The sequence below is a fragment of the Erinaceus europaeus genome, assembly GCF_950295315.1.
Source record: "Erinaceus europaeus chromosome 6 unlocalized genomic scaffold, mEriEur2.1 SUPER_6_unloc_24, whole genome shotgun sequence".
NCBI lineage: Eukaryota > Metazoa > Chordata > Mammalia > Eulipotyphla > Erinaceidae > Erinaceus > Erinaceus europaeus.
In genome coordinates this window covers 493879-517934 of record NW_026647130.1, presented here as the reverse complement: position 1 = coordinate 517934, position 24056 = coordinate 493879, and the positions used below count along the sequence as shown (strand labels likewise).

Below are 24056 nucleotides of genomic sequence, written 5' to 3'. Positions count from 1 at the left end.
CGCAAAGGGTAGGTTTGAGGGGCTGGGTTCATCCACTATTGTTTGGTTAAACACTGTTCCCATCTATGTTGAAACACAGCTCTTTCTGGGTTCATTCTGGGTTTGTAATCTGCTTCCCTGAGCAGTGGATTGAGAGCCTGGAGGCTGAGTAGGCAGCAAAACGTGACTGGACAGGCTCCTGCCCCTGAATTCTGAGGGGTGCCCCAGCTTACCTCGTTGGCAGTGTTTGGATGATAGTGAGGCATGAGATTGAATCGGGAACTCAGGAGAGGGAGACATGAGAGTCCCTGTGCATGTTCATTCTTGTTTAGCCAGAATCTGGGCTAGCTGGCTTGCCTTGACCAGCTAGGTTCTCTGTACATAAGTTGCAGGTGAGGCTGGCTACCTTCCAACCCATGCTCTGAGACTACTATAGGTGAGCTCTGAGCACACTCAGACACAGACAGACAGACAGACACAGACACACACACATTACTGTCAGGTCTGGTAGTACTGCATATGGTGAAGGCTGGGGCTGTCTGGGGTCTCTGGGCATTAGAGCTGCGGCTTTACAATCTCTACAAGCCAGGTTTGAACCTGTCATCAATGAACACAGTGTAGGATGTTTTTGAATTCTCATCGCTTTCCAGCAGAAGTGGCTGGTGGGCGGACCTTCCAGAGGCTGCCCAATGAGAGTGCTGCAGGGCCGTGTGGGCGGTGCTCAAGTTTGCTGGCCAATCACTGACTAGGGGCATTGATACTCCTTGGCGTGTAGTAGCACACTGGCCAATGACATTGCTGGCAGGGTTTCTGGGCGAGGCCTAGGCCTCTGGCCTATCAAAGCATGGCTGGTGCCCTGTCTGCGGGCTTTCTGAAGTAAGCCCAAAAATGGGAGCTCAGAGCTGGACTTAAAAGCCTGGGCGTGCTTCCAGGAAGTGCGAAGCAGGGTTCAGCCCAAGGCCCTGCCTTGCAGAAGCTGTGCAGTGTACATGTGTATAACTCCGTTTGTGCCTGTGAATCTGTCGATGTGTGTGTGTGTAAATGTGAGAGTGTTTGTTTGTGTGTGTTTGTGTGTGTGTGTGTGTGTGTGTGTGTGTGTGTGAGAGGGAGAGAGAGACAACAACAGATTCACTGTGGCACAGGTGATTTTGTGCAAAACACTTGGCACATTCTGATGTACAGCTCAATGTTGACACCATTGTAGCTCTCCTTGGCCCTTGGTCACTTTTCTTCTTTTCAGATGTAAAGACACTGAAGAGGGAGAGGTTTTTGCCCTGAGGCTTGTACTGGGAACGAGCAGCTGCCCTGTGTCTATTGCCAGAGTAGGAAACTTGTGGTGCCTGTCCATGTAGAGAGTCTCCTGGATGAGTTCCTTATGGAGCCTTTTTCGCTCGGTCCTGTTGGAGCTGCATATAGCTAATGATTTGGGGATTTTACTCTTTTGGACAATTCTTTTCCTGATGTTCCGTTTCTCTCCAGGCTTTAGCAATCAATTGTCTGAATGTCATATAGCATCCATTGTAGAAAATGACTACATAAGTGTCTTGCTCTCTCTCTCTCTCTCTCTCTCTCTCTCTCTCTCTCTATATATATATATATATATATATATATATATATATATGATGTAGAGGTCAAAAATATATTTTAGCTAGAGACCTGCACAGCTCTGGATTCAGGTAGTAATGCGGATACACCTGGCCCTTCTGAGCCACAGTAATGAGAGTCATCTCACAGAGCCATTCGTTTACCTCTTGTCACTCTACAAATATCTCTCAGCAAAAACTACAGCTGCCAAATCATCTATTCCCTCTTGTTCTTTTTGTCCAGCAAGTCCTATCCCTAAACTGTAAATCAAAGAAGAAATAGACATAGTGCAGTTCCCGCACACAGGGCAGACTGAGGCTGGACCAGGGAGATGAACTACGCTAGCCTGCATTTGGCTGGAGCATTACTAAAATTACTTCCAATTTGGAGAGTCAAGGGCAGTTTTGGAGAGTGGGCTGCAGGCCAAGTGTTGCTTCTCAGAGTGGGCTACGACCTAGATGATCTAAGTGTAACCTTTCCTCACAAACATAAAATAACAATGCCACTTGTAAGAAGTATGCATGCGCATGGAGGATTTGTCTTCAGTGCTCTGGCACTGATAAACACAGGTCCAGAATTTCTGTCCTTTTCTGTCACTGTCATTCTATCTCTCTGACTGTCTCTACGTGCCTTCTTCACTGGGCCCTTACTGGAAGTCAGTGCATGCATCGTGAACTCAGTCTTCCTGGTGTTGAAGTTTTCCTTTCTTTGCCCTTTGGAATATTTAATATCATGCATATGGCGTAGTACAGTGGGGAACTGAGGAGGCAGATGCCAGGAGCCATTTCTCTGCTTGATAGATGGTAAGCTTTGAAACAGTGGAAGCCGTCGAGACAAGTTTCATTTCCCCCTGGGCAGGCCATTTTCCCCTCAGGTAGACCATTTATCAGAAACAGTGACACAACACATAGTTGTGGTAGCAAACATGATTTCATCCATTGTATGTTGCAAGGAACATTCCCCCTTTGAAGATTGCTCCCCCTCCTCCTCCTCCAGCACTTCCCCCTCCTTCCCCAAAGCCTTATAATGCCTGTGTTCACAATAAAATTTAGAGCTTGATCAGAAACCTGTCTTGCTCTCGTTCTTCGTGTCTCTTGTTCCTATCATTTCAGGTCTCTTTGGGTTCCTAGCCCCTGCTCACAGCCCTGCTGGCCGGGGCATTCTGGCGCCCGAGCGTGGGGCAAAGAAGCCTTCTGGACCTAGAAACTCCGCTGATCGAGGGGGTAGGCCTACCCGAATTCACTGAGTCACCGCGGCCGAGGGGTAACGCAAAGACTCGCAGAGATCACCACGGAGATACCCGACCGTGAGACGCATCTGGAGGAGAGTGTTCACAGCGGCTGAGGTAAGCAAAACCATGGGACATGAATTTAGCAAACAAGATTTATTCATTAAAGGACTCAAGGAGTCACTCAAGACACGAGGAACTAGGGTTAAAAAGAAAGAATTAAAGAAGTTTTTAGATTATATTGGAAATATTTGCCCCTGGTTCCCCCAGGAAGGCACTATAGATGAGAAACGTTGGAGGAGAATTGGTGACTGTCTTAATGATTACTATCAGTCTTTTGGTCCTGAACGTGTACCTGTTTCTGCCTTTTGTTACTGGAATTTAATTAATGATATCTTAAAAATCTATAATAATCACCCTGATATTAAAAACCTTATTACAGAGGGTGAAAAGGTCCTCCGGCAACTTTCTCGTCCGCCGTCCAGGACAAAGACCCCATCTCCATGCCCTTCTGTGGTTATTGATCTTGATCCCCCAGTACCCAGTCAAAATAAAAGCCTCCCAGCACCTGATGAAAGTAAAAGCCCTATTCCCCTCCCTACAGGTCCCACTGCACTTACTAAAGTTCCCTCCATTGACCCTCCTATTGCTAATTCACATGAGAATGAAACCCAGCATTCTTTCCCCCGCCTCTATCCAGTTTTACAAAACCTCCCACAAAGCCCCCCCTCTCCTGAAGCACTTCCCGCGGAGGATGAGGCTTTGCTAGAAAAAGAGGCTGCCAAATATCACAATCCTGATTGGTATCCTCCTCCCTTTAATCCCCCTCCCTATATCCATGCTCCCACTCTCCAGCCTGACCCTCTCCTAGATAACCCCTCCATCAGGAGGGCACGCTCAGGAGCCCTTACAGGAATTTCCACTCTCCGCAAGGTCCTTGCTGACCGGAGAGAGCAGCTTCAATTAATGAAAGAAATAGCTGCAGTTACAGAAGAACTTACATTTTTAGCCTCACCTAAAAACCCAATCCTTAAAACTAAAACTAAAACTAAACCATCCAAATCTAAACCGATTTTGGCTTTCCCTGTTACTCCAGGCTCAAACTGATCCTGAAAATGAGGACTCTATACAAATAGAAAATCCTGAACACCCTCCAGGTTCAGATGATGATAGTGATGAAAATCTTCCAGAACCCCCCCGCACCCTCTAAAACTGAAGATGACAAAGCCCAATCAAATTCAGATGATGATAATGATGATAATTGTTCTCAAAGACATAAAAACTTAAATCATCATGGTAATGGTTCTCAGAGATACAAAAATCTAAATCTTAAGTACTTAGAAAAACTAAAAGTGGCGGTTGCTAACTATGGACCGACTGCTCCCTTTACTATAACCTTGTTAGAAGGATTTAGTGATAAATGGCTTACTCCTAATGATTGGAATCGGCTGGCTCGTGCTGCTCTTAGTGGAGGACACTATGTCTCCTGGAGAATTGAATTCATAGAAAACTGTAGGGACATGGCTCAGCGCAATGAGAGAAAAGACTCCTCAAAAACGTGGACCCTTAAAAAACTTGTTGGTGAGAGCCCTTATAATTCCAATGAAGCTCAAGCCCGTTTCCCACCCGGCTTGCTCACCCAGATACAGCAGGCTGGCCTAAAATCATGGAAATGTCTTCCCCCTAAGGGATCAACCACCACTTCCTTGGCAAAAATTAGACAAGGCCCAGAAGAGCCCTATAGTGATTTTATCAGCCGCCTAATTGAGGCAGCAGAAAGGCTTTTTGGAGGTGAAGAAACTGATAATCCTTTTGTTAAACATTTGGCTTTTGAAAATGCTAACCCCGCTTGTCAAGATGCCATCCGTCCTTACAGGTGTGGCACTCTTGCTGATTATGTTAAGCTTTGCTCTGGCATCGGCACTACGCATGCTCTTGGGCTCGCCATCGGGGTCGCCCTTCGTAATAATAATTTTGCTGCAGGCTCCGGCCAACATAATAGGACTTGCTTTAACTGCAAACAGCCTGGTCATTTTATGAGAGAATGCACGGCTACTGCCCAAATTCAATCTCCTGTGTCAGAGCGCCCTCTACCGGCAACAGTTTGTCCACGTTGCCAAAAAGGCAGACACTGGGCTTCTGAATGCAAATCAAAAACTAACATCCAGGGCCAATTCTTAAACCCCCGACCGTCGGGAAACTTCCTGCGGGGCCGGCCCCTGGCCCCCACACAAAGGACAAACCCTGGGGCTACAAGGTTTGTCCCTCGGGCTTCAGCCCAACCACTTCAGCAGCTGCTCCAGCCGCTTCCCCCTCCCCAGTCAATTCCCAATGCCTTCGCAGGTCAGTCTCTAGTCTCTGGAGAGCCACCACTAGCAGTGCAGGACTGGACCTCTGTGCCACCTCCCGCACAATATTAACCCCTGATACAGGCCCACAGACCATAAATACTGGAGTTTTTGGTCCTCTTCCCCCAAATTTGTTTGGCCTCATACTAGGAAGAGCTAGTTCCACCCTCGGAGGTTTGCATGTGATCCCTGGAGTTGTTGATAACGACTTCACCGGAGAAATTAAAATTATTGCCTCCTCTCAGGAAGGCACACAGGTCATTCCACCCGGTGAGCGATTAGCACAGTTAATATTACTTCCCTTACAACATCTTAATAACAATTTCCATAAACAGACCCCCTGGGTCTTCAGACGCATATTGGGTCCAACAGGTTTCTCTTGACCGCCCCTCCTTAAAACTGTTTTTAAATGACAAACCTTTTACTGGTATTATAGACACAGGGGCTGATGCCACAGTCATTTCTGAAAAAGACTGGCCACACACTTGGCCCTTAATGGCCTCTCACACCCATTTAAAAGGCATAGGTCAGTCCACTGATCCCAAAATCAGCTCCCAGGCTCTTACTTGGTCAGATGAAGAAGGCAATACTGGCTCTGTTACTCCATTTGTTATCCCTGGGCTGCCAGTTAATCTCTGGGGTCGTGATATTCTCTCTCAAATGAATGTTATTATGTGCAGCCCCAATGAAAAAGTTACCCGGCAGATGTTAAATCAAGGTTTTCTCCTGGGAAGAGGATTAGGAAAAAACTCTCAAGGAATTAGAGATCCCCTTACAGTCGTTCAAAGAACAGATCGGTCAGGGCTGGGTATCCCTCCCCCTCCGCCTTTTTCCTAATGGCCATTGACATACCTGCACCCCATGCAGAAAAAATTTCCTGGAAAACAAGTGTTCCTGTATGGGTTGATCAATGGCCTTTAACACAAGAAAAAACCAAGGCAGCACTGACGCTAGTGCAGGAGCAGCTTGCTGCAGGTCACATAGAACCAACCACCTCCCCATGGAATACCCCAATTTTTGTCATAAAAAAGAAATCAGGAAAATGGCGATTATTACAAGACCTGAGAGCTATTAACAAAGTAATGTTCCCTATGGGGGCCCTTCAACCGGGTCTGCCCTCCCCTGTAGTAATTCCCTCTGGCTATTTTAAAATAGTTATTGATCTCAAAGACTGTTTCTTCACTATTCCCTTAAACCCTGATGATAGGCCTCATTTTGCCTTCAGCATACCCCAAATAAATTTTCAGGGCCCTATGCCCCGTTATCAATGGAAAGTACTACCACAAGGCATGGCCAATAGCCCTACCCTTTGTCAAAAATTTGTTGATCAGGCTGTTGCCCCAATTAGACAAAGGTGGCCTTCCATATATTTATTACATTATATGGACGATATACTTTTGGCGCCCCCCCAAAAAGACAGCCTGTTCCTATGCCTAGAAGACCTGATAGCCAGCCTTTCAAATAGAGGACTTCAAGTTGCCCCCGATAAAGTACAAATAGCTGACCCTTATACTTACTTAGGATATGAATTGCTTCATCACCGTGTGCTAACCCCACCGATTCAACTACGCACCTCCCATTTGCAGACCTTGAATGACTTCCAAAAACTTTTAGGTGACATTCAATGGCTTAGACCATATTTAAAATTACCCACTCATGCCCTGTTCCCCCTAAATGAAATTCTTAATGGTGACCCAAATCCATCGTCTCCCAGAAAACTTTCCCCTGAAGCCCAAGCTTCCTTAACCCTTATAAACCGCTCCAAACAAGAACAGACTGTTTTTCAAATTGACTATAATACACCCCTGCTGTTTGTTATCTGTTCCACTTCTCATACGCCCACTGGTGTTTTCTGGCAAAACTCACTTAAAGCCAAAGATAAGGGGCACCCCCTATTATGGGTTCATCTGCCCGCTTCCCCTCAAAAAGTGCTTGCCACATATCCATTCCTGATTGCACAACTGATTATAAAAGCACGTAAATTAAGCCGTCAATATTTTGGAAAAGATCCTGATTCTCTTATCTTACCTTACACTAACGACCAGCTTGACTGGTTGCCCCAAGCTTCTGACGACTGGCCTATTGCATGTGCCTCTTTCTCAGGCACCATTGATAATCATTATCCCAACAATCCCCTGCTTCAATTTGCTGCTGTACATCCCTTTGTGTTCCCCAAAGTAACAGCCACCCAGCCTCTTGATAAGGCCTCCTTGGTATTTACTGACGGCTCTGCTAATGGAATTGCAGCCTACGTGATTGATGGGAACCCCGCCTCCTGCCTCTCCCCTTACACTTCAGCTCAGCTTGTTGAACTTTATGCTATCATCAAAGTGTTTCAGGAATTGCATTCCCAGCCCTTTAACCTATATACAGACAGTGCCTATGCTGCTCATTCAGTGCCCTTGTTAGAGACTGTTCCTTTTATCAAATCCTCCACCAATGCTTCTCCTTTATTTCTAACATTGCGCTCCTTAATTGTTGCTCGAACCTGCCCTTTTTTCATAGGCCATTTGTGTGCTCACACACTGTTACCTGGTCCCCTTTCTGAAGGAAATGCACTGGCAGATGCTGCCACTCAGTTAACTTTCCCTGTACTTGCTGACCCCGTTTCCCTAGCACAACAGGCCCATTCTCTCCACCACCTTAACTCTCAGACCCTTCGCCTTGCATACAAGGTTACCCGTGACCAAGCTCGTGAAATTGTTAAAAATTGCCCTGACTGCTCTATCTCACTTCCAGTCCCTCACATTGGAGTTAATCCACGTGGACTGGTTCCGAGTGAAATTTGGCAAATGGATGTTACTCATTTTAATGAATTTGGAAAACTTAAATACATTCATGTTACTGTTGATACCTTTAGTGGCTTTATATTTGCCTCCCTCCATACTGGAGAGGCCTTAAAAATGTTATTGCTCATGTCCTTCAATGCCTTTCAGTCATCGGTAAACCCAGGGTAGTCAAGACAGACAACGGTCCAGGATAAGTGGGAAAAAATTTTCAGGCCTTCTGCTAGAGACTCTGTATTAAACATATCACTGGCATCCCCTATAACCCTCAAGGCCAAGGCATTGTAGAACGAGCTCACCAAACACTTAAGGCAGCTCTACATAAACTCAAAAATACCTCCCTCTATGAGACTCGTGGAGTGCCACGTAATATCCTTAACCATGCTCTTTTTGTCCTTAATTTTCTCAATCTCGATGCACAAGGAAAATCTGCTGCTGACCGTCTCTGGCACCCAGAGACCCATGATAGACAAGCCATGGTCAGATGGCGTGATCCCCTGACCTCGCAATGGAAGGGTCCCGACCCTGTCCTCATATGGGGACGTGGTTCAGCCTGCATATATGATCAGAATGAAGGAGCTCCTAGGTGGCTTCCTGAAAGACTTGTTAGACAAGTCAATGGTATCTCACCCTCAAGGGGAGATTGCCCTGCTCTTCCAAAAAACAGTGTTGATACACTTCCTTAAAAGCACCAAGAGTTACTAATGCATTCCACACCCAAGAACTTAAGTTCCTGAGGCCTTTTTTCTTCTTTTGTCTTTCAGAAAAACAACTCAACAATTTGAAGATGGCTCCAAAGAAGTCCAGCCGTGTGATACTTCCTTGTCTTCTCTACTTTCCCCTATTATTGGCCATTCCCACACATGCAGCTCTTGTTTATCAGTGGGAATTTCAGGTTAGAGAGACACAAACTAAGGACTCACACACCACAGTCCGAAACATTGGCATGGCACGCTGTCCTCCTAAAGGTTGCCAGGAGACTGTTGTTATTAATATTTCTCCCTAAACTATATCTAGCACCTATCGGCCTTATGCCTGCTTTCCCTTTGATAATAAAGACAGGAGCGGATGCCTTACTGAGGTCTCCACTTATGGAGGCTGCCGCTACTGGTCCTGCATTATTCATGATGCCCACTCGCCAAAAACCCGCACTGGAAAGCCCAGTATTCTCAGATTACAAGGGTCCCAGTTTACTATTCAGATTTCTGATCCTTTGAATACCCGCTGGCAAGAGGGAGTTATAGGTAAATTATATAATGATGGATATTCCAGATATCCTACTGGAACTATACACATCTCCCGACAATTGGCATTGGCTGAGCACAGAGAACAAGTAAATCAAGTCATTATAGAAACAGAAAATAAGCTCCATTCGGTTTTCCAAACAAATTCGGCCATGGAAGTCACTAAAAAATGGGCTACCTGGCCCCTTTATCTTCAATATGCAATTAATCTTTTAAATTATTCTCAGATTGTTCTCAACACTTCTAGTTGCTTGCTGTGTGCATCCCTTTCACGACCCATTCTCGCAGCAGCACCTTTAAACAACACACCTCCAGCTTCTCTGGAGGCCACTACAAAAAAAACCCCTATGGGGCCCCATCCCTCCGCCCCCTCAGCCCCACTTTTTCTAGAACACATAGGCAGTTCATTTATACTGGTGTGTCTTTATACCAGCAACTCCAGCTCTGTTAATTTCACTTGCACCCGTAATGTCTCTGTAAGCCCTGTCCATACAGCCCCCCATTAGCTTACTTATGGTGCGGTGGGACACTTCTGACTAGCATAAATACCACTACCCCTGGACCCTGCCTCATAGTAGCTATAGTCCCCCAACTCACTTTATATGAACCTGATGAGTTTGCATGGCTCTTACACTCCACTCGTAAAAGAGCTGTTTTCCTCCCATTGATAATTGGCATAGGCTTAGCTACCTCTACCGGCATAGCTGGTGGGGCACTAGGACATTCCATTTACTTCTCCCATGATTTTTCTAACAAATTACAGCAAGTCATAGACTCCACCACAAATAGTCTAGAGTCATTACAGAGACAGATCACGTCACTGGCAAAAGTTACTTTCCAGAACAGGCGAGCTCTTGACCTTTTGATGGCAGAAAAGGGAGGAACCTGCTTAGCTTTACAAGAAGAATGTTGTTTTTACATTAATGAATCAGGAGTTATAGAAGAAAATGTCAGGAACCTACAAACACTTAGTTGAGATTTGAGAAATAGATATGACCCTTCCTTTACACAATCATGGATGAATTCCCCCTTTTTTACTTGGCTGCCCTCAATTGTAGGACCCTTGATTAGCCTTTTGTTAATGATTACCTTAGGACCCTTTATTTTTAACAAGATTACTGATTTTATAAAACGGCAGATTGACTCCTTGGCATCAAAACCTTTGCAAATCCATTATCACAGACTTGATTTGGCTGATAGAGGCCTGGCTGAACCTGAGGATGACTGACCTCCCTTTTGGATGGCATAAAACTCAGAATTATGCACTGAGACATCCAACCTTGGCAGGGAAAAGACACCAGTAAGGGGTGCAAGGCAAAGCACTGCAGGGGGAGGACCCTATTGTCCGCCTCTGAGTCCCCCGTGAAGCAAACCTGATTTGCATGGAGGTTGGTGTCAGCAACAAAAAATCATTTCCCTGGAAACTGTGGCTCTGCCTCCCCTCCCCAAAAAGACACCGAGAGCCTTATAAGATGCGGGAAGGTTGGTTTCTACACCCACCCCGCGGGAGGAATCGGGTCAATACTTCCCCCCTCTGGTTATACCTGCTGTTCAGGTCCCTGCTCCTCACCTCAACTAACTGCCTCAAGTTAAATTATAACGAAGGGATGAGATGCCAGGAGCCATTTCTCTGCTTGATAGATGACAAGCTTTGAAACAATGGAAGCCCTCGAGACAAGTTTCATTTCCCCCTGGGCAGGCCATTTTCCCCTCAGGTAGACCATTTATCAGAAACAGTGACACAACACATAGTTGCGGTAGCAAACATGATTTCATCCATTGTATGTTGCAAGGAACATTCCCCCTTTGAAGATTGCTCCCCCTCCTCCTCCTCCAGCACTTCCCCCTCCTTCCCCAAAGCCTTATAATGCCTGTGTTCACAATAAAATTTAGAGCTTGATCAGAAACCTGTCTTGCTTTCGTTCTTCATGTCTCTTGTCCCTATCATTTCAGGTCTCATTGGGTTCCTAGCCCCTGCTCACCGCCCTGCTGGCCGGGCCTACTGCAGATAACAAGCATGTGTTCATCTCCAGCTGCAGCTGTCCAGGCCCTCTGTGCTTGACTCCCATTCTCCAGGGCCCTGAGGCTGACACTCAGCCTAAATGCAGCCCTCCTCACCTCCTGCACAGCATCCTAGTCCTTATTCCATGAGAGCCCAGGTCAAGAGAAGTGAAACTCTGTCCCCCTGGCACACACATTGTGCTTTCCCTCTATTGGTCCAAATGTAAAGGATATGTGGTACTGATGGCCACACAAGTGTCCAGATTTTCCATGCAAAACGAAAGCCTCGAAGGTTCAATGGGTTCATAAAGAAGGTGTTTTGATGGCTGTGAAATGTCTTTTCCAAGTGCCTCCTGGGGTTTAAAATCCTTTTTGATACCTGAAGTTCTTTCTTGTATCTAGGGAATATTCTCACCTCGGGCCAGAAGGCCTCCCCAACAAGGAGCACAACTATCCTGGGGTCAGGAGGTCTGCCAGCCTGCTAGCTCCTGGAGGGATTCCTGAGTATGTCCTCAGTGGCCAAGTTGTAACAGCTGTTTCCAATTGCCTTTATTAGCAGAATCCAGGCCCTCAGGTGAGGGGCTGAACTGTTATCTCCACTGGAAGCTCCTAATTCAGCCAATGGACTCATCCATCTTTCTTTTGTCTCTCCATAGCAAGGACCAGTGGAGCTTGTGCTTCCTGCAAGCAGAGAGACTTTGTATGGGACACTCTTGCATGCCTACTTCTGGGAATCTCTCTGAGTGTGATGTGTGGACACCAGGACACCATGATCAGGGATTGTGAGGCCACAGTAGCAATTGCCTTAGTCAGACCCAAAGGGTAGGTGTAAGGGGCCGGGTTCATCCACTATTGTTTGGTCAAACACTGTTCCCATCTATTTTGAAACACAGCTCTTTCTGGGTACTTTCTGTGCTTGTAATCTGCTGCCCTGAGCAGTGGATTGAGAGCCTGGAGGCTGAGTAGGCAGCCAAACGTGACTGGACAGGGTCCTGACCTGAGTTCTGAGTGGTGCCCCAGCTTCCCCCTTTGGCAGTGTTTGGATGATAGTGAGGCATGAGATTGAACCGGAACTCAGGAGAGCGAGACATGAGAGTCTCTTTGCATATGCATTCTTTCTTAGCCAGCATCTGGTCTAGCTGGCTTTCCCTAACCAGCTAGGTTCTCTGTACATAAGTTGCAGGTGAGGCTGGCTACCTTGCCACCCATGCTCTGAGACTACTATAGGTGAGTTCTGACCACACACAGACACACACTGACAGACAGACAGACACACACACACATACACATTACTGTCAGGTCTGGTAGTACAGCATATGGTGAAGGCTGGCGTAGTCTGGGGTCTGTGGGCATGAGAGCTGCTGCCTTATAATCTCTACAAGAGAGGTTTGAACCTGTCATCAATGAACACAGTGTAGGAGGTTTTTGAATTCTGGTCTCTTTCCAACTCGTCTATTTCTCTTCTCTCCTTCTCTGTCTCTAACTCTCACATGCTCTCACACACTCTGTCTTCACTCATTAATATTTTACTTATATAATTATTTTACTGACAGGTCCAGATATACAAAGAGAGTTACCAGAGCACTGCTGAGCTCTGGCTTGTTGTGTTTGCGATTTCACTTAGGCTACTGGAGCCTCAGTTTGTAAGTCTTTCTGACACAAGCCATATTCTGTCTCCTCATTTCCATGCCAGTATCACTCAGAGTTTATAATAAAGATATACATATATATATTTATATATCTGATATTTTTAGAATTGTCGAACTATGTATTTGACCTTAATTCAGAATTACCACATTTATAACAGCCTAGTTTTTCAGAAATAATGGCCATATAGTTGGAGCAGCATTCAATACAAATATAAATAATAGAACCTTCCAGTAGCATTTCTAATCATGTTTCTATCAGCATCCTTATTGTAATTATCATAGCCCAGAACTTCCCTTCTTTTTCTAGTGTAAGCTTCAATACATATGTGTTTGTTTTCTTTCTCCGGACATCTTAATTTCCCTGGACCCTGATGTGTTAGGGAATTTTTGAGGCAGCCCTCTGTTTCTCAGCTGATGGTTTCTATGTTTCTGCTGTAATCAGGTCTTCTTGTGGTTTTTCTTTTTATTTATTTTTTATTTTTTCAAGTCCTCCTAGATCATCCCCATTTATTTGCATATTTATTTATTTAGTCAGGTATCACATATAGGGTCATTTCTTCTGCTTGATAGATTTTCTCATATAATTGAAGGGAACTTTTGAAGCACAATACATTTCCTGGGGCAAATAATACACATATATTGAGAAGACTTGGGTTCTCTGGGGTCGGTAGGCATTAGAGCTACTGTCTTACAATCTCTACAACCCAGGTTTTAACCTGTCATGAATGAACAAAATCTAGGGGGTTTTGACTACTGGTCTATTTCCGACTCTTCTATTTCTCTTCTCGCCATCTCTGTCTCTGACTCTCACAGGCTCTCACTCACTCTGTCTGCACTCAGTCATATTTTACTTATATCCTTATTTTATTGACAGGCCCAGATATACAAAGTGAGTTGCCAGAGCACTGCTGAGCTCTGGCTTTTTGTTGGTGTTTTCGCCTAGGTTTACTAGGTTACTAGCTTTGTAAGTCTATCTGACACAAGCCATATTCTGTCTCCTCATATACATGGCAGTATCTCTCAGACTTTATAATAAAGATATACATCCTTATACATATATAAATATACATATATATATATATATCTGTCATTTTTGGAATTGTCAAACTATGTAACTGATCTTAATCAGAATTAACACATTTATAACAGCTTCCTTTTTCATTAATAATTGGCCACATAGCTGGAGCAGGATTCAATACAATTATAAATAATAGAACCTTCCAGTAGCATTTCTAATAGGATTTCTATCAGCATCCTTATTGAAATTATAATAGTACAGAACTTGCCTCCTTTCTCTAGTGTAAGCTTCAAGAAATATGAGTTTCTTTTCATTCTCCTGAAATCTTCACTTCCCTGGACTCTGAAGTGTCTCGGAATTTTTGAAGCATCCATCTGTTTCTCAGCAGATGGTTTCTATGTTTCTACTGTAATCAGGTCTTCCTGTGCTTTTTGTTTTTATTTTTCTTTTTTTCAAATCCTCCTAGATCATCCCCATTTATTTGCATATTTATTTATTTATTTAGTCCTATATAACATGAGGGGTCATTTCTTCTGCTTGATAGATATTTCTCTTATAATTGAAGGGAAGTTTACACTCACAATGCATTTCCTGTCCTAAATAGTACACACATATGGTGAAGGCTGGGGTTGTCTGGGGTCTGTGGACATGAGACTGCTGCCTTACAATCTCTACAACCCAGGTTTGAACCTGTAATATATGAACACAGTGTGGGAGGTTTTTGACTTCTGGTCTGTTTCCAACTCTTCTATTTCTCTTCTTGCCTTCTCTGTCTCTGACTCTCACAGGCTCTCACTCACTCTGTCTGCACTCTTTAATATTTTACTTATATATTATTTTACTGACAGGCCCAGATATACAAAGAGAGTCACCAGGGCACTGCTGAGCTCTGGCTTGTTTTGTTGGCGATTTCACCTAGGTTTCTGGAGCCTCAGCTCTGTAAGTCTCTCTGGCAGAAGCCAGACTCTGTCTCCTCATAGCCATGCCAATATCCCTCATAGTTGATAATAAAGATACACATACATATATGTACATATATATACATATATATATCAGTTATTTTTAGAATCATTGACCTTTTTATTTGATCTTAACTCAGAATTACCACATTTATAACAGCCTCCTTATTCATAAATAATTGGTCACATAGTTGGAGCATGATTCACTACAATTTTAAATTAGAAACCTTCCAGGAGCATTTCCAGTAGCCTTTCTATCAGTATCCTTATTGTAATTATCATAGCACAGAACTTGCCTCCATTTTCTAGTGTAAGCTTCAATACGTATGATTTTCTTTCCATTCTCAGGAATTCTTAATATGCCTGGACCCTGAAGTGTCAGCGAATTTTTGAAGCAGCCCTCTGTTTCTCAGCATAAGTTTTCTATATTTCTGCTGTAATCAGGTCTTCCTGTGGTCTTTGTTTTTATTTTTTATTTTTTTTCAAATCCTCCTAGATCATACCCATTTATTTGCATATTTATTTATTTAGTCCAATATCACATGAGGGGTCATTTCTTCTGCCTGATAGATTTTCTCTTATAATTGAAGGGAACTTCTGACACACAATACATTTCCTTTTGCAGATACTACACACTACTACAACTAGTACTGCACTGTTTTTGACAGTGACATCCAATGCACAATGGATTAGTATTGCATGGCTCTAGAGAATGCTCACTATTTAACCTACAATGTTTCTAACGTCCAAAATATTTATTCTGTTATTTCTAGGGGGATGAATGTTTTACAGTAACAGTTACATGTAATAGTGGGCAAGGGGGGGTAATTTTCCCCACTTTCCCTGTATTTCTGTACATCACTTGTAACTTTCTTATTGAGGAGAAGTAAACAGTCATAAATTGATAGAGCAGGCCCCAAGCAGGAAGAGAGACAAAGAGACAGCTGCAGCTCTGATTTGCCACTAGCCCAGCTTTTCCCTAGCTGGCTAAGTGGTGACCAGGGGCTCAAAATGGGGTCCAGGACTTCCACATAGTTCTCTGGTATTCTTGCTTAGCCAGAGTCTGGTCTAGCTGGCTTGCCCAGACCAGCTAGGTTCTCTGTACATAAGTTGCAGTTGGGGTTGGCTACCTTGACACCCATGCTCTGAGACTACTACATTTGAGCTCTGAGCACACACAGACACACACAGTCAGACAGACAGACAGACACACACACACACACACAATGTCAGGTCTGGTAGTACAGCATATGGTGAAAGCTGGGGCTGTTTGGGGTCTGTGGGCATGAGAGCTGCTGCCTTACAATCTCTACAAGCCTGGTTTGAACCTGTCATCAATGAACACAGTGTAGGAGGTTTTTGAATTCTGGTCTCTTTCCAACTCATCTATTTCTCTTCTTGACTTCTCTGTCCCTAACTCTCACATGCTCTCTCACACTCTGTCTTCACTCATGGTACTCAAGGTTGCTGGCCTATCACTGACTAGGGGCCCTGACCCTCCTGGGTGTGTCCAAGCACACTGGCCTAGGCCTCTGGCCTATCAGAGTCTGGCTGGCGACCTGTGTGCGGCCCTTCTGAAGGAAGCCCGCCAATGGGAGCTCAGAGCTGCCCTGAAAAGGCAGGGAATGCTTCCAGGAAGTGAGAAGCAGGGTTCAGCCCAGGGCCCTGCCTTGAAAAAGCTGTACAGTGCGCATGTGTATAACTCCGCTGGTGCCTGTGCCTCTGTGGATGTGTGCGTGTGTGTGACTGTGAGAGTGTGTTTGTGTGTGTGTGTGTGTGTGTGTGTGAGGGAGGGAGAGAGAGATAGAACAACAGAATCACTGTGGCACAGGTGATTTTGTGCAAAACACTTGGCACATTCTGATTTACAGCTCAATATGAAACCATTATAGCTCTCCTTGGCCATTGACCACTTTTATTCTTTTCAGTTGTGAAGACAATGAAGAGGGAGAGGTTTTTTCCCTGTTTCTTGCACAGGGAACTTGCAGCTGCCTTGTGTGTGTTGCCAGACTAGGAAAATTGTGAGCCTGTCCATGGGGAGTGTCACCTGGATGAGTTCCTACTCATCCTTTTTTGCTCAGTCCTGTTGGAGCTGCATATAGCTAATGATTTGGAGATTTTACTCCTTTGGACAATTCTTTTCCTGATGCACAGTTTCCCTCCAGGTTTTAGCAATCAATTGTTTGAATGTCATATCGAATCCATTGTAGAAAATGACTACATCAGTATCTCGCTCTCTATATATATATGTAACATGTACAGGTCTGAAAATATATTTTAGCTAGAGACCTGCACAGCTCTGTATTAGGGTAGCAGTGCGGAAACCCTTGGCCCTTCTGAGCCACAGTCATGAGAGACATCTCACAGAGCCATTCATATAACTCTTATCACTCTACAAATCTCTCTCAGCACAAACTACAGCTGCCAAATCATCTACTTCCCTCTTGCTCATTTTGTCCACCGAGTCCTACCCCATAACTGTAAATCAAAGAAGAAAGCGACTTAGTGCAGTTCCCTGCACACAGGACAGGCTGAGGCTGGACCAGGGAGATGAGATACTCCAGCCTGCATCTTGGTTGGAGCATCACTAAGACTACTTCCAATTTGCAGAGGAGAGTGCAGTTTTGGAGAGTAGGATGCAGGCCATGTTGTTTCTTAGAGTGGGCTAAGACCTAGATGTTCTAAGTGTAACCTTTCCTCACAAACATAAAATAACAATGCCACTTGTAAGAAGTATGCATGGGCATGGAGGGTTTGTTTTCAGTGCTCTGGCACTGATCAAAAGAGGGCCAGAATTTCAGTCCTTTTCTGTCCCTGTCATGCTGTCTCTCTGACTGTCTCTTCGTCCCTTCCTCACTGGTCCCTTACGGAAAGTCAGTGCATGCATTGTAGACTAGGTCTTCCTGGACTTGAAATTTTCCTTTCTTTGCCCTTTGGATTATTTAGTCTCATGCATATGGCGTAGTACAGAGGGGAATTGAAAAGAAAGCGATCCTGCTGCAGGTAACAGGCATATGTACATCTCCAGCTGCAGCTGTCCAGGCCCTCTGTGCTTGACTCCCATTCTCCAGGGCCCTGAGGCTGACACTCAGCCTAAATGCAGCCCTCCTCAATTGCTTGCACCACACTTGTCCTTATTCCATAAGAGTCCAGGTCAAGAGAAGTGAAACTCTATCCACCTGGCGTACACATTGTGCTTTCCCTCTATTGGGCCAAATGTAAAGGATCTGTGGTACTGATGGCCACACCAGTGTCCATATTTTCCACGTAAAACAGAAGCTTTTAGGGTTCAGAAATAGGGTGTTTTGATGGCTGTGAAATGTCTTTTCCAAGTGCCTCATGGGGTTTCAAATCCTTTTGAAACCTGAAGTTATTTCTTCTATCTAGGTAATATTCTCACCTCTGGCCAGAAGGGTCGCCCAACTAGGAGCACAGCTATCCCCGGGGTCAGGAGGTCTGCCAGCCTGCTAGCTCCTAGATGGATTCCTGAGTATGTCCTCAGGCCCCAAGTGGTAACAGGTGTTTCCAATTGCCTTTATTAGCAGCAGCCAGGCCCTCAGGTGAGATGCGGGGCTGTGATCTCCACTGGAAGCTCCGAATTCAGCCAATGGAGGCATCTGTCTTTCTTTTGTTTGTCTATAGCAAGGGCCCAGGGATTTTGCGCTTCCTGCAAGCAGAGCGACTTTGTTTGGGACACTCATGCATGCCTACTTCTGGGAATCTCTCTGAGTGTGCTGCGTGGACACCAGGATATCATGATCAGGAGAGTGATGCCACAGGAGCAATTGCCTTAGCCTGAGCCAAAGGGTAGGTGTAAGGGACCGGATTCATCCACTATTGTTTGGTCGAACACTGTTCCCATCTATGTTGAAACACAGCTCTTTCTGGGTACTTTCTGTGCTTGTAATCTGCTGCCCTGAGCAGTGGACTGAGAGCCTGAAGGCTGAGTAGGCAGCCAAACGTGACTGGATAGCCTCATGCCCCTGAAATCTGAGGGGTGCCCCAGCTTCCCCTGTTGGCAGTGTTTGGATGATAGATAGTGAGGCATGGGATTGAATAGGGAACACAGGAATTTTAGACATGAGAGTCCCTTTGCATATGCATTCTTGCTTAGCCAGAATCTGGGCTATCTGGCTTGCCCTGACCAGCTAGGTTCTCTGTACATAAGTTGCAGGTGAGGCTGGCTACCTTGCCACCCATGCTCTGAGACTACAACAGGTGAGCTCTGAGCACACACAGACACACACAGTCAGACAGACAGACAGACACAAACACACATGCGCACACATTACTGTCAGATCTGGTAGTACAGCATATGGTGAAGGCTGGGGCTGTCTGATGTCTGTGGGCAAGAGAGCTGCTGCCTTACAATCTCTACAGCCAGGTTTGATTCTGTCATCAATGAACACAGTGTAGGAAGTTTTTGAATTCTGAGACACTGAAGAGGGAGAGGTTTTGCCCTGAGGCTTGCACTGGGAACTAGCAGCTTCCCTGTGTGTGTTGCCAGACTAGGAAACTTGTGGTGCCTGTCCATGTGGGAGAGTCTCCTGGATGAGTTCCTTCTCAAGCCTTTTTCTCTAGGTCCCAATGGAGCTGCATATAGCTAATGATTTGGAGATTTTACTCCTTTGGACAATTCTTTTCCTAATGCACAGTTTCCCTCCAGGTTTTAGCAATCAATTGTTTGAATTTCATATCGAATCCATTGTAGAAAATGACTACATCAATATCTCTCTCTCTCTATATATATATATATATGTATATATATATATATATATATATATATATATATATATATATATATATATATGTAACATGTAGAGGTCTGAAAATATTTTTTAGCTAGAGACCTGCACAGCTCAGGATAAAGGTAGCAGTGCGGAAACCCCTGGCCCTTTTGAGCCACAGTCATGAGATACATCTCGCAGAGCCATTTGTATACCTCTTATCACTCTAAAAATCTCTCTCAGCACAAACTACAGCTGCTAAATCATCTACTTCCCTCTTGCTCTTTTTGTCCACCGAGTCCTATGCCAAAACTGTAAATCAAAGAATGAATAGACATAGTGCAGTTTTCTGCACACAGGACAGGTTGAGGCTGGACCAAGAGATGCAATATGTCAGCCTGCATCTTGGCTGGAGCATCACTAAGACTACTTCCAATTTGGAGAGTCAAGGGCAGTTTTGGATAGTGGGATGCAGGCCAAGTGTTTCTTCTCAGAGTGGCTAAGATCTAGATATCCTAAGTGTTACTTTCCTCCCAAACATAAAATAGCAATGCCACTTGTAAGAAGTATGCATGGGCATGGAGTGTTTGTCTTCAGTGCTCTGGCACTGATCAACACAGGGCCAGAATTTCAGTCCTTTTCTGTCTCTGTCATTCTGTCTCTCTGACTGTCTCTACGTGCCTTCTTCACGGGGCACTTACTGGAAGTCAGTGCATGCATCATGAATGTAAAGGATCTGTGGTACTGATGGCCACACCAGTTTCCAGATTTTCCATGCCAAACGGAAGCTTCCAGGGTTAAGAAAGTGGGTGTTTTGATGGCTGTGAAATGTCTTTTCCAAGTTCCTCCTGGGGTTTCAAATCCTTTTGAAACCTGAAGTTCGTTCTTGTATCTAGGGAATATTTTCACCTCTGGCCAGAAGGCCCTCCCAACTAGGAGCACAGCTATCCAGGGGTCAGGATGTCTGTCAGCCTGATAGCTCCTGGAGGGATTCCTGAGTATGATCTCTGGCCCCAAGTGGTAACAGGTGTTTCCAATTGCCTTTATTAGCAGCAGCCAGGCCCTCAGGTGAGGTGCAGGGCTGTGATCTCCACTGGGAGCTCCGAATTCAGCCAATGGAGGCATCCATCCTTCTTTTGTCTCTCCATAGCAAGGACCCGGAAGTTTGCACTTCCTGCAAGCAGAGCAACTTATTTTACTTATATACTTATTTTACTGACAGGCTCTGATATACAAAGAGAGTCGCTAGTTTTGTTGGCGATTTCACCTAGGTTTCTGGAGCCTCAGCTTTGTAATTCTCTCTGACACAAGCCATACTCTGTCTCCGCATAGCCATGCCAGTATCCCTCAGAGTTTATAATAGAGATACACATACATATATGTACATATATATATATATATATATATATATATATATATATATATATATCAGTCATTTTTAGAATTGTTGACCTTTCTATTTGGTCTTAATGCAGAATTACCACATTTATAACAGCCTCCTTACTCATAAATAATTGGTCACATAGTTGGAGCAGGATTCAATACAATTATAAATTATAAGCCTTCCAGGAGAATTTCCAATAGCCTTTCTATCAGTATTCTCATTGTAGTTATCATAGCACAGAACTTGCCTCCATTTTCTAGTGTAAGCTTCAATACTTATGCCTTTCTTTTCATTCTTGGGAATTCTTAATTTGCCTGGACCCTGAAGTGTCAGGGAAGTTTTGAAGCTGCCTTCTGTTTCTCAGCAGACGTTTTCTGTTTCTGCTGTAATCAGGTCTTCCTGTGGTTTTTGTTTTTATTTTTTTCAAATCCTCCTAGATAATCCCCTGCATTTGCATATTTCTGTATTTATTTAGTCCCATATCACATGAGGGGTCATTTCTTCTGCCTGATAGATTTTCTCTTAAATTCAAGGGAACTTTTGACACACAATACATTTCCTTTTGCAGATACTACACACTACTACAACTATTACTGCATTGTTTTTGACAGTGACATCCAATGCACAATGGATTAGTATTGCATGGCTCTAAAGAATGTTCCCTATTTAACTTACAATGTTTTTAATCTCACAAATATTTATTCTGTTATTTCTTGGGGGATGAATGGCTTACAGTCAACAGTTACATGTAATAGTGGGCACAGGGGTAATTTTTCCCACTTTCCCTGTATTTTTGTACATCATTTGTAACTTTCATATTGAGGAGAAGGAAACAGTCATAAATTGAGAGAGCAGGGCCCAAGCAGGAAGAGAGACAGAGAGACAGCTGCAGTTCTGATTTGACACTAGCCCAGATTTTCCCTAGCTGGGTAAGTGGTGACCAGGGGCTCAAAATGGAGTCCTGGACTTCCACATAGTTCCCTGGCATCTCCATCTGCTGTGCCTGCAACCCATGCTCCCTTCGTTGTCCATATAACTATTGATCTGCTCTAGGCACTTCTCACCTTCATATGCCAGAAATTTAACACTTCTCCCCTCCACCCATGAAACTTTAACCTTTTACTTGAGTGCAAAAGAGCAACCCCAATCCACGTTCTTTCAGGGAAAAGTGTGTGCGTCTCTGTGAGAGGGTTTGTGTGTGTGTGTGTGTGTAAGTGTACATAAGTGTTTTTCACTTATGATTACCGCTGTTGTTTCTTTATTCCTGACGCAGATTCTTAGGAACTGGGTTGTGCTATGACAAAGGAAGTTTCCACTGCACAAGTGGTTTTTCAAATATGAATGGCACATTGGATATTCTGGACACTGTTGTGCATTCTCCCAGGTGGTCCTCAGATGGGTTATTTCCTTTACTATTCCCATGCTGTGTGCAATTTTCTGTGTAGACTCAAAGAGGAGTGGCATGGGGAAGCTCAGCTGCATTCTGCTGTGTGTCCACAAGGTGGCAGCCAAGCCCATAGTTGAGTGTAGTGATTCTGTGGAATGAGGAGAACTCTGGGATTTATGGCCCATGGACAGCAAGGTTGAAATTGACATAGAGTGCCCTAGACATCTGTTCTTTCCTGTGGGATTCGGGGATCCTCCATTTGGCTTTGCAAGTGGAATGGGTTTCTCTCTTTGTCTGGGATGACTCTACTGTGAGCTTGTGAATCCCTGTGCTCAGCTGCATTCTTCTGGGTGTCCACAAGAGGTCAGCACCATTGCGGGACTCAGGCACCATGGGGCAAGTGCCCTGAGGCACTGGGCTACTATTGTTGAGACAGTGTTTCTGGGTGTGCCCCAAGAGCATGGCCAGCCTAGCTCAAGCAGGCAGTGTCCTAAGGACAGGTCCAGACAGGAGCTGTTGGGTCGTGTTGGCAGAAACAGGGCCTTCAGAGGATAGCAGATACTTCCCAGGGGCGGGTCTAAGAGAACTTGCCCTCGGAGCCTGAGGGCAGGGCCCAGTGCATATTCATAGAGACAGCTGGCCAATTAGAGAAGAGGAACATCACCCTCATGGGCCTGAACCAAGAGCTGGCCAATGAGAACAGAGGAGAAGTTGCTAGGGTGGGACTCACAGAGCAGCCTTCTGAAGGAAGCCTGCCAATGGGAGCTCAGAGCTGGCCCATAAAGGCGGGCGTGCTTCCAGGAACTGCGAAGTGGGGCTCAGCCCAGGGCCCTAACTTGCAGAAGCTGTCCAGTGCGCATATGTATAACTCCGTTTGTGCCTGTGCCTCTGTGGATGTGTGCTTGCGTGACTGTGAGAGTGTGTGTTTGTGTGTGTGTATGTGTGTGGTAGGGAGAGAAAGAGAACAACAGAATCACTGTGGCACAGGAGATTTTGTGCAAAACACTTGGCACATTCTGATTTACTGCTCAATATTGACACCAATGTAGCTCTCCTTGACCCGGGGACACATTTTTTTCTTTTCAGATGTAAAGACACTGAAGAGGGAGAGGTTTTGCCCTAAGGTTTGCACAAGGAACTAGCAGCTGCCTTGTGTGTGTTGCCAGACTAGGAAACTTGTGGTGCCTGTCCATGTGGAGAGTCTCCTGGATGAGTTCCTTCTAAAGGCTTTTTCTCTAGGTCCCATTGGAGCTGCATATAGCTAAGTATTTGGAGATTTTACTCCTTTGGGCAATTCCTTTCCTGATGCACAGTTTCTCTCCAGGATTTAGCAATCAATTGTCTGAGTGTCATATCGCATCCATTGTAGAAAACGACTACATCAGTGTCTTGCTCTCTCTCTCTCTCCATATATATATATATATATATATGTATATGTATATGTATCTGTATCTGTATCTGTATCTGTATCTGTATCTGTATCTGTATCTGTATCTGTATCTGTATCTTATCTGTATCTGTATCTGTATCTGTATCTGTATATGTATATGTATATGTATATGTATATGTATATGTATATATATGTATGTATGTAACATGTAGAGGTCTGAAAATATATTGTAGCTAGAGACCTGCACAGCTCTGTATTCGGGTAGTAATGCGGATACACCTGGCCCTTCTGAGCCACTGTCATGAGAGACATCTCACAGAGCCATTCGTTTACCTCTTGTCACTCTACAGATCTCTCTCAGCACAAACTACA

The 24056-nt window shown here is 44.7% G+C and overlaps 1 long non-coding RNA gene across 1 annotated transcript; it reads left to right on the top strand.

Annotated features, from left to right (window-relative positions):
* Nucleotides 1-2679: 2679 nt before the first annotated feature.
* On the top strand, nucleotides 2680-9412 carry LOC132536166 (uncharacterized). The gene is made up of 2 exons (XR_009547835.1): nucleotides 2680-2908; nucleotides 8690-9412. It is a non-coding gene; the product is annotated as an uncharacterized LOC132536166 (long non-coding RNA).
* Nucleotides 9413-24056: the final 14644 nt, after the last annotated feature.